The 11,111-nt window shown below is 36.9% G+C and overlaps 1 long non-coding RNA gene across 1 annotated transcript in view; it reads right to left on the bottom strand.

Moving 5' to 3' along the window:
• Positions 1-9,162, bottom strand: part of LOC118763041 — a 21,391-nt gene extending 12,229 nt beyond the window's left edge. Inside the window, exons 1-2 of the long non-coding RNA XR_004998792.1 lie at positions 9,153-9,162; positions 4,341-4,344 (exon numbers count right to left, since the gene is read on the bottom strand). This is a non-coding gene — a long non-coding RNA (uncharacterized LOC118763041). The remainder of the gene's footprint in view (positions 1-4,340; positions 4,345-9,152) is intronic.
• Positions 9,163-11,111: the final 1,949 nt, after the last annotated feature.

Below are 11,111 nucleotides of genomic sequence, written 5' to 3'. Positions count from 1 at the left end.
GCGCTGGAAGTGGCGAGGATTTATCTCCCCGCTAGCAATATAAACGGGAGTGCATTTTATACCGAAAACTACTATGAGAGTTTCTGTCAAGGCAAATAATGTTTGTTCTAACAGGGCATCCACGTTTAAGTGGGGATAAATATTTACTCTCGGCATTATTACCTCTGTCCCTAATATATAGTTTTTAACAAGCTCACTGGCTAATCGCGAGATCAGCACTTGTTTTGGCAATGTTTTTCCATACATCGCTGGTGGAGATGAATCGCTGCTATGTCTAGCAGTCGGGCGTCCATCATTGACAAGGTCATGAAAAACCGAAATCACGTGTCTGGTGTCGGGGTGGATTTATCTTCACGCTAGCGATATAAACGAGGGTACATTTTGCACCGAAAACCGGTATGAGAGGTTCTCTCATGGTAACTACCGCAGTATTGTTTGTTCCAACAGAACATCCACCTTTAAGTGTGGATAGATAGAAACAAAATACACAATGATGAGGGAAAATCTTGCAAAAGCTACTCTTCATCTGGTTAGTAAATTTTCATAAGACTAAATAGTGAAAATATATATAACAATGAAATATTAAATATATATACTGTTTTTCCCATCCTTCGTTATGGATTCCTTCTGTTTATCATGAAACCGATATTTTGCTTTCATCTTTTTTAATTTTTCAAACTCCTTTGCTTATTTTTCTATAAGTCCCTGGGAGTAATTTTGTAATATTAATTTTTCAATTTTTTCTTCTTTTTTTTTATTATTAATCTCACTTTCTCTCTCTTCCTCCCCCCTCTCTCTCCTCTTCTCATTATTTTAAGCCATTTCTCTCCCCGCCTCTCTCCTTAATCGCATTTTACCGTCTCACTATCACTTTCCTTTTTACTTTTTTTCCTTCTTTTTTCTCTCTGGCTCTCTTTCTCTACTCCTTCTCTCTCTCGCCCCACTTTGTTTTTCTCCACGTTTATCTGTTTAACTTTCTCTACATCCGCCTGTTCATCTATCTATCTATCTATCTATCTATCTATCTATCTATCTATCTATCTATCTATCTATCTATCTATCTATCTATCTATCTATCTATCTATCAGTCTATCTGTGAACGTGTGTATATATGTGTGCATCTATATATATATATATATATATATATTTATATATACACACATATACACATATACACGTAAATACATGCATATAAATATAATGATTTTACTTACACTTACTAAACACACGCACGCACACACACACACACGCATACACACACACGTATGCCCTGTATCTATTTTTCCTTCCCCAGCCAATCACTTTGCAATTTCATATAATCTTCTTCTTCTTCTTCTTCTTCTTCTTCTTCTTCTCTTCTTCTTCTTCTTCTTCTTCTTCTTCTTCTTCTTCTTCTTCTTCTCCCTCTCCCCGCTTTTTCTCTTCTTTTTTTTCCTTTTTCTCTATTTACTCTAATCTGGTTTATAGAAGTGCCGAAGCGTAACATATAAAGATCTAAAGATCATGTCAAAGAGTTTTTTTGCATTAGATGATGTGGCATCTGACGCTGCTGCTGCTGCTGCTGCTGCTACTGCTGCTGCTGCTGCTGCTGCTGCTGCTGCTGCTGCTCATGTTGCTCCTGCTATTACTGCGCTTATTACCTTTTATTTTATTTTGTAATATTTGTTTCTATTATTTTTTTGTCAACTTTAACTTTCGTAATGAAATTTAGCAAGAACACTTGCCTCCTTTCCAACATCCTGAGATATATGTCTTTTGAGAGACAGTACAGCCATGATTTTTTTTCCGTTGTTCTTGCTCCCGTTTTTCTACCACCACCACCACCACTACCACCACCAACACCACTACTACTACTACTACTACTACTACTACCAGAACTGTTGCTGCTGCTGCTAATATTACTATTGGTGGTGGTGGTAGTGCTGCTGCTACTACTACTACTACTACTACTACTACTACTACTACTACTACTACTGCTGCTGCTGCTGCTACTGCTGCTGCTGCTGCTGCTGCCACCAAATTTCCCTCAAAATTACACTTCACTCTCTTACAAAGAGAAAACACAGCAATCAGTGTATTTCTTGGTGTGATATATTATGAAATGGCCACGATCGCTTGATCTGTACTGGGCAGTGATTCAGTGTCCAAGCAAGCTCACATCCTACATGAAGACATTTTCATTCCAATATCACAACTCAAGCAGTACATATAACACATTGCCAGTAGAAATCATTCTAATTTTGACACAAAACTAGCAATCAATGACATCGACCGTATTCCGAAAAGATAACAGGCAAAGTCAACCTTGGGCGACATTTGAACTGAGAACGTAACGAACCTGAAAAAAATCCGGTAAGCATTTTGTCTGGTGCGATAACGATTATGCATGCTCACCACTGTAATTGTTTGATAGTCTCGGAATAATAGCTACAGGCTAGGAATTTGAGGGGAAGAGGCAAGGCTATTATACCAATGCCATTGTTCCAGTAGTATTTTATTTTATTGTACCTGAAAGGACGAAAGGCGTTGTTGACCTATTGTGATGTGAACTCACAACGTAAAGAGGCGGAAAAGTGCTGCCAATACTGCCAAGCATTTTCTCTGACATGCTAACAATTCTGCCGGATTGCCTTCGTACAAGGCATTATAATTAACCCCCAACATGATCCTTTCTACTATAGGAACAAGATTTGCAGTTAAATACATCGATCCAATACTCAACTGGTACTTATTTTATAGAATCGACCCCGAAAGGATGAAAAGCAAAGTCGACCTCGACAGAATTTGAACTCAGAATTCAGAAAAGATGGATGAAATACCTATTTCTTTACTACCCACAAGGGGCTAAATACAGAGAGGACAATCAAGGACAGACAAACGGATTAAGTCGATTATATCGATGACAGTGCGTAACTGGTACCTATTTAATCGATCCCGAAAGGGTGAAAGGCAAAGTCGACCTCGGCGGAATTTGAACTCAGAACGTAGCGGCGGGCGAAATAACGCTAAGCATTTTGCCTGGCGTGATAACGATTCTGACAGCTCGCAGCTTTATTAACACTCAGTATAATGACACAATAGGGCAACGAGTTGGCAGAATCGTTAACGCGCTGGGAAAATACTTAGCGGCATTCCATCCGTCTTTACAGTCTAATTTCAAATTTCGCTGAGGTTGACTTTGTCTTTCAACATTTCGGAGTCGATAAAATATGTAATCAACTTAGTCCCTCGCTCAAAAATGCTGGCTTATAATAATAATAATAATAATAATAATAATAATAATAATAATAATAATAATAATAATAATAATAATGATAATAATAATAATAATAATGATAATAATGATAATAGGCTACACCGGGCTCTCCATTCAAAAGCAAATCTAATCAAAAACAAATCTAAACATCAGTTGTATGGGGTAAAAGAACCTGTTGAAGACTTGAAGGAAACGGCCTTTTAACGAAAATAATCACAAAAACAAAATTTTACTGCTATACAAAGCACAGTTTCTCCCATGCACGATATCTCAGTGAAACACGTGCGAAAGACACAAGCAAAATCAGAATTGGAAAGTTTACACATAAAATATAAGTGGAACAAAATAGTAAGTACATAAATTGATTAACTACGCATACACACAAATGTCTACACAATCATATATACATTTTAATACCGATAAGATTACGTATACATCCCAATGTTAACATAACTACGTGAAATTTACAAGACATACATACACGCATATGAAAGCACGTGTCCCAAAGGAAGCAAAAAAATGACAAAACAATTTTTAAAATATTTTTTCTACTAACACAGAGAGAGTAAACAATTCATAAATTTAAAAGTACCACAGAAATTATGCTCGGAGAAAATCTATCAACAAAAAAATACAGGCGAATACAGATAGGTTAGCCTTAAGAAGCTATGTTACGACTAATGTTTTCATTCAGAGAAATCCGAGGTCGTTTTGTCTCAAAAACTTAACCATAAACGGACAGATCCGTCCCCTAATGTCAACGTCGAAGCTGTCATGCCTCAATGATAACAAAGCAAAATACAAACCGGATTGGTTGTCAGTGGGAACACCAAGGACCATGTAAGTGAAGTATAGCATCTATAAAACTTCTGATACCCAGAAATGCAGACTGCAAAGAGTGTGGAAAATGTGACCCACTTGGTAAGTGGATGTGAGAGCCTTGAACAAAAAGAATACAAGAGTCACCACGATAAAGTGTGTGTGTATATTCATTGGCTCTTATGCCGTAAAAGCCAATATGAATTAAAGTGAACTGGTATGAGCATGTACCAAGTAAAGTTATGCAGGAGGATGGAAAAGTAACGATACTCTGGGACTATGGTTTTCAGACGGATCGTGTAATCGAACACCGTCGGCCGAATATTGTCATATTGAATAAGAGAGTCAAATACTGTCAGACTGTTGATGTAGCCATACCACATGACATGAATGTTGTGAGTAAAGAGGTTGAAAATATCACCAAGTACTCCGAATTGAAAGTGGAAATGGCAAGACTGTATGGAAAGAGAGAGGGTAATGTAAAAGTGATATCAATGGTGACTTCTTAAGGCAACTGGAAATCCCACGCAAGATTGATGTCTTGCAAAAAGCAGCCCTATTGAGCACAACGCACATCTTAAAGAAAGTATTACCTGTCTGAGTTCCTTGTGATTTGACAGTTGGCTAAAGATCCCAGCGCATCTTTAACTACACTGTGTTACGAAGGATTAATAATAATCCTTTCTACTATAGGTATAAGGCCTGAAATTTGGGGCAGGGTGTAGTCGATAACATCGACCCCAGTACTCGAGTGGTACTTAATTTATCGACCCCGTATGGATGAATTTGAACTCAGAACGGCAGAATTTCAACTCAAAACATAGCAACAGACGAAATAGCGCTAAGCATTTCGCCCGGCGTACTTGGGTTCTTGGGGACAGCATCATAAGGCATCAAGAGGAATATAAAAGAAATCGGAACAGAGAGTCCAGTAGAACTGTTACAAAATTTTGTGTTTTTGTTTCGGCCAGAATAATCAGGAAAATATTAGATAGTTAGCACCGTACCGTAGCCTACAGACAGCAAGCCCGCTACACATGCAAAACTCCAAAAATACCCGATTGAAAAAGAACACTGATGATGAAGATGCTGCTGCTGCTGCTGCTGATGGTGATGATGATGATGACGACGACGACGACGACGATGATCCCTTATGCAATATCCACAAGGCCTGGGATTTTGGCGGAAATGAGCAAGTCGATTATATCGACCCCAGTACTCAACAGGTACTTATTTTATCGCCCTCCAAATGATCGAAGTGCAAAGTCAACCTTGATGGAATATTCATGTGTTGAGAGAAATTTTGTGGGGTTTGAATAATTTACATCTGGAAAAATGGGATCAAAATCATTAAATAATTCTTATTCATGGACCTTTTGAGTAGGATGGGCTACTTAGCCTGAAGAAAGTTCTAACTGGGCCCCACCGGCAAGATCAAACGCTGTTTATCTTGATATACGATCACCATGTCACACACATATGGTTGTGATGCATGTGCCTGGTGTACTCTTATCAGACAGGTAATCATGGTGTGTATATTGGGCTTCGTATATTTGTACACCCCATTGTCACTTTGATGACATGTGCTGCTCTCTCACTCAATAATAATAATGATAATAATAGTAATAGTAATAATAATAATAATAATAATAATAATAATAATAATAATAATAATAATAATAATAATAATAATAATAATAGTCAAGGCGAAGAAGACGATTCGATTGTAAGATATTCTATTGGTTGAACGATATTTCAACAGTAAGTCTGTCTTTGTCAAGTTCAAAATAAGAAGTGATAAAAATAAAAAAAAAACATTTCTATAATTTTGAATTTTTATCACTTCTTATTTTGAACGTGACAAACTTGGCTGTTTACCTTTGTGAAGAGTTACGTCAATCCTTTTAAAAATATAATAATAATAATAATAATAATAATAATATAATATAATAATAATAATAATAATAATAATAATAATAATAATGATAATGATAATAATAATAGTAACAACAACAACAATAATAATAATAATTAGAAGTTTATATTTGTTCTGCTTGTGATGATTTTGTGATATTGATACGGAAAGAAGTGAATTAATTCGCTCGCAGGCCTCGACCGATAGTTATTTTACCGCTCACGAAAGTGTGAAGGGCCGGATGACAAAACAAATAACAAAAATAAAAATAAACAGAAAGGAAATAAACTGAAGTAAATTAATACCACAAGGCACCGTGTACAAAGTTCTACCATTTCCGCCAAACCGCCGCCCTGTTATTAATACCAATGATTCCAAACATAGACCGAGGTGGTAGTGACATAGTAGATTATTAGATCAAGCCACACAACTCGACTGGTACGTTTACGTATATCGGAAAGATCAAATATCAAGGTGACCCAAGAGGGATTTATGCTTCCTCGTAAAGGGAGGTAATTAAATACCTTAAGGCATTTTTATCCATTGTTCTGCTGGTTCTTTACGTTCACCATCCACCCTAATGATAATAATAATGATAATATTAATAATATCAACGACGATAACAGCGAAGGAAAGAAATTATATGCATATCTATTTTAACACACCCGTATTCTGTTACATGTTGGCTGATAAAAAAAAAAATTAAAAATAAACGAAAAATAATAAACTTAATTAACCTCCTGTATACATGAGACGACAATGGTGCTCGATTTGCGTAGGGATGTGCTTAATCTGCAAGAAAGAGAAAGCAAATACCCCTTAGGTCCTACACAGTCGGTTTAAAAAGAAAAGGTACGAATAGTGCGGTATCTGTTATTCCAAAAAATAAAAAGTGAACAATTGAATGTCTTGATTAAGGGTTGACATGGAGAAATCACGAAGATGATGATGATTATCATCATCATCATTATTGTCATCGTCGTCAGCGCTTGCCGTCGTCGTCGTTGCGTACATTCGTCGTTGGTAACATCAGCATCGGCATCATAATCACTATTGTTGTCGTCGCCTTCATCATCATCATCATCATCATCAACACAATCATCCTCATTATCATCACCATCCTCAATCGAATCATTACCCTCACCCGAATCCTTACCCTAACCCTCCTCCTACTCTTCCTTCACATCCCCCATTTCCTTCTCCTCTCCCTCCCCTTCCTCCTTCTCTTCCTTCTCTTCCTCCACCTCCTCCACCAACTCGTCCTCCTCCTCCACATCATCATCTTCATCATTTTATAAATTTCTTTATTGCCCTCAAGGGGCTAAACATAGAGGGGACAAACAAGGCCAGACAAACGGATTAAGTCGATTATATCGACCCCAGTGTGTGACTGGTACTTAATTTATCGACCCCGAAAGGATGAAAGACAAAGTCGATCCGGCGGAATTTGAACTCAGAACGCAGCGGCGGACGAAATACCGCTAAGCATTTCGCCCGGCGTGCTAACGATTCTGCCACACCACCGCACAGATGCCGTAGTATAGCCCTTCAACTGTCCCTCTAACAAATCTAGCAACCTGTCGGCAAAAACTTGTTCTATATCTTACTTTTTTATTGTTTTTATTGTTTTGTTCTTACTGTCCTGTTCTTGTTACCACTCTCACCCTCCGCAAGATGAAACGGGGACAACTGAAGAAGGGCAATATTCCTTGTGTTGTATGTCTCGTTTCTTTGTTATTTTTTATCGTTGTTTAAAAAAAGTTCGTTTCTATGTTTTTGTTTTTATGTTTTTGTTTCTCATAGTGTTCAACGTTTTTTTTTATATCCTGTACCCATATGTGCATGTATAAATACATATATATGTAGGTATGTACATATATGTATGTATATATGCATATATTTATATATTATTTATATTATATATATATCAATGAGCCGAAATTGCGAGGATGATCCGGTTCTTGATTGAAGATAAAAGGCTTCGAATGTCCCGTCCGTATGTCTGTTTTGTATCGTCTATCTGTATGTTTTGTTGTTCCTTTTTGTATCACCTAGTTGACCGGTGGTTTTGCGTTCTTGTCCCATTTTGTATTTTATTTTATATATATTATATATATATATATATATTATATATATATATATATATTATATATAATATTATATATATATATATGTTAATAAAATAGAACATATGCATATATATAAACATATATGTACGTACCTACCTCTACATGTACGTATACACGCATATATGTGTACAGGACACCAAAAAGACGTCGAACACATAGAGAGACGAAACACATAGACACGAACCAAGGAACAAGACAAGCAAAAAAAAGAGAGAGATACAGGACAATAAGCACAACGAAAAATCCCCTTCTTCAGTCGCTAAGGTTTCATCTACTAAACGTTTCGAAGGATAAAAGCGAGACGTATACTTCGAAGAAAACTTCCTTCCCACGAAAAGCAAATCAATTAAAATTCTGAGATCTTTTCGCAGAGGGGTAAAAAAAAGCAAGACGGTAACGACAGTACAAACATATAAACAGTAAAAAATATATATATAAACAGTGGAAAAATAAATATATAACAGTGAGAGACAGGACAAGGAGAACAAGATAAGAAGGGCTGTTAACGCCAGACCGAAAAAGTATTGCAAACGCTGGATTATCGTGGACGACGAGAGAGAGAAAATGTGTCGACCAGTGGCCTTACAAGGCGGGCGAGAAAAGACAGGATAGCAGTTACGACGGAAGTATCGTCGCAGATGGACGACGGGAATGGGGGAGGAGGAGCAAGAGGAAGAGAGAGAAGAAGGGGAATGGTGCGAGGAGACCATGAAGAATGGTGAAAGGGAGAGAGAGAATGAAGAATGAGAGAGAGAGGAAGAGACAAGTTAAGTGAGGGAAAAAAAGACGAAAAAGGGAATGGGATATATATATATATATATATATATATGTATATATATATATATAGCGGCGTACGTACACTTTGTTCTCTTATATGTAAGTACACATTTCACAAAATTTTGTATGACTATTTCAACTGTTTCTCCCGCTCTCTCTCACATTCCTTTGCCCTTCTTACTTTGCACTTCACTGTGTCCCCGTCTCTCTCTTTTTCTCGCCACTCCTTGATTCTTCCGTCTATCTACTTTTACACACATTCTCTTGCTCTTTCTCTCTCTCTTCTCCTCAATTTCTTTGTTTCACTTTTTCTCTCTCTTCTCTTCTCACGTGACCGTTGGCCGACTGCTAGCCCTTTTTGCGTCTGACCACGATCACTGCCACATCGAAATTCTTCCCTCTGCCGTAAGGCTTCATTTCCACACACGCCAATTAAAGTCAATTCGTCCCCAGTCAAAAGACGCCTGTTGTTATGTCCTGTTATTATTATTGTGTTTTATTGTGTTTTTGTATTTATATTCGTGTAACATCATTTGTTTTTCCGTCCTTATTTCGTATACATTCGATGTTTTTTTCCAAGGAATCTAATGCTCTTAACTTTCCTTGGGGTTGGCCAGATTGGAGCAATCTCAAGATTAATCAGCGGAAATTGTGAGGATGATCCGGTCCTTGACTGAAGATAAAAGGCTTCAATGACCCGTCCATGTGTTTTTTTGTATCGTCTATCTGTATGTTTTGTTGTTCCTTTTTGTATCACCTAGTTGTCTGGATGTTTTGCGTTCTTGTCCCATTTTGTATTATATATATATATATAATACAACTAAATTTACAACTAACCCGCTCTATAAATTCAGTGACAACGCAACCTTCACACAACGCCAAAATAAAGAACTATATTTCATAAAAAATTTAGACCAAGTTTAAACACCCTGGGCCAGGAATACTAAAACAAAAGATAAGTCCTCCGAAAAGGAGAAGCAAAATTCCACCACGGCTGCTTCTTCAAACAGACACTCACTCTGACGGAAATATGCCTTAGTAAAAAAGGAAAAAAATTCTTTCGTGCAAATCTGACCCTGATACACACGATACAGCTATGGGTCAGACCCGATTCTGATTGGTCAACAAGTTGATGACGTCTAGCTCTGCTAGAATGGACAGGATACAAACAGGGGACAGTCATTAGTCAGAATATTGATGACGTCCTTTTCTGCTTGAATAGTCACCTAACAAGTACAGACAGGGGGCAGATCTAATGTAGCTATAAGTCGTGATTGGGCAGAATCTGGATGACGTCCCGCTCTGCTTGACTAACGAAGCGACTGGTCAAAACAGGAAACAAACAAGAGGGAGTTATAATGCAGCGATTGGTCAAAATAATGATGACGTCCCGTTCTACTTGATTAAAGCCACCTAACGAAACGATTGGTCAAAACATTGATGACGTCACGCTACGCTAGATTGAGCACCTAACAGGCATTATAAAACCGAGCATTTCACAAAAACTCACTAGAACCACCCAGCGAACTTCCACCATGGGTCATCACAATTGCTTAAGTAAAAATGAATTCCTGGCTCTTTCGGAAACATCAATCTTCTGTATTGACCGCTTTCCACCACTTTGATCTGTTTTTTGTATTGAATACGTATCGCCACCGTGGGCCACTGCATCGAACACTTTGAACATATACTTCAAACTATATATCAACTATACATGAAATATATCAACTATACATGAACTCTAAGATGTCTGACTCCGTTGTGTATTATAAATGAATTTCTTGTGTTTGACGGCATGAGCTGTCTTTTTTATATATAATTTTTTTGATAAGGTTCATTTCAGGAACTGAAACATGTTATAATGTATATAAAAATTAAAAATTGTATAATACAGCAGCATTTCGAACTTCATTTTTACAAATATATATATATATATATATATATATATAATATGTATTAGGGGACAGTTATCATCTGTCAAGATGAAGTAATCATGTATATATTTATATATTTGCATGCATGTACATGACTGTTTATCTATTTATCTATGTCCCTGTCTGTCTCTCTCATATATATATATATATATATATATATATATATATATATATATATATATTCAAACATATAAGGGATGGCCATAATAGGACATCCGACTCACTAGAAAGAGCAGTTAAACTCCAAACCACTAATAGTTGTAATTCTGAAATGGAAAGAG

The sequence above is a fragment of the Octopus sinensis genome, linkage group LG4, assembly GCF_006345805.1.
Source record: "Octopus sinensis linkage group LG4, ASM634580v1, whole genome shotgun sequence".
Lineage (NCBI taxonomy): Eukaryota > Metazoa > Mollusca > Cephalopoda > Octopoda > Octopodidae > Octopus > Octopus sinensis.
The sequence above is the reverse complement of the archived record's forward strand: the minus strand, read 5'-3'. Positions and strand labels throughout refer to the sequence as shown.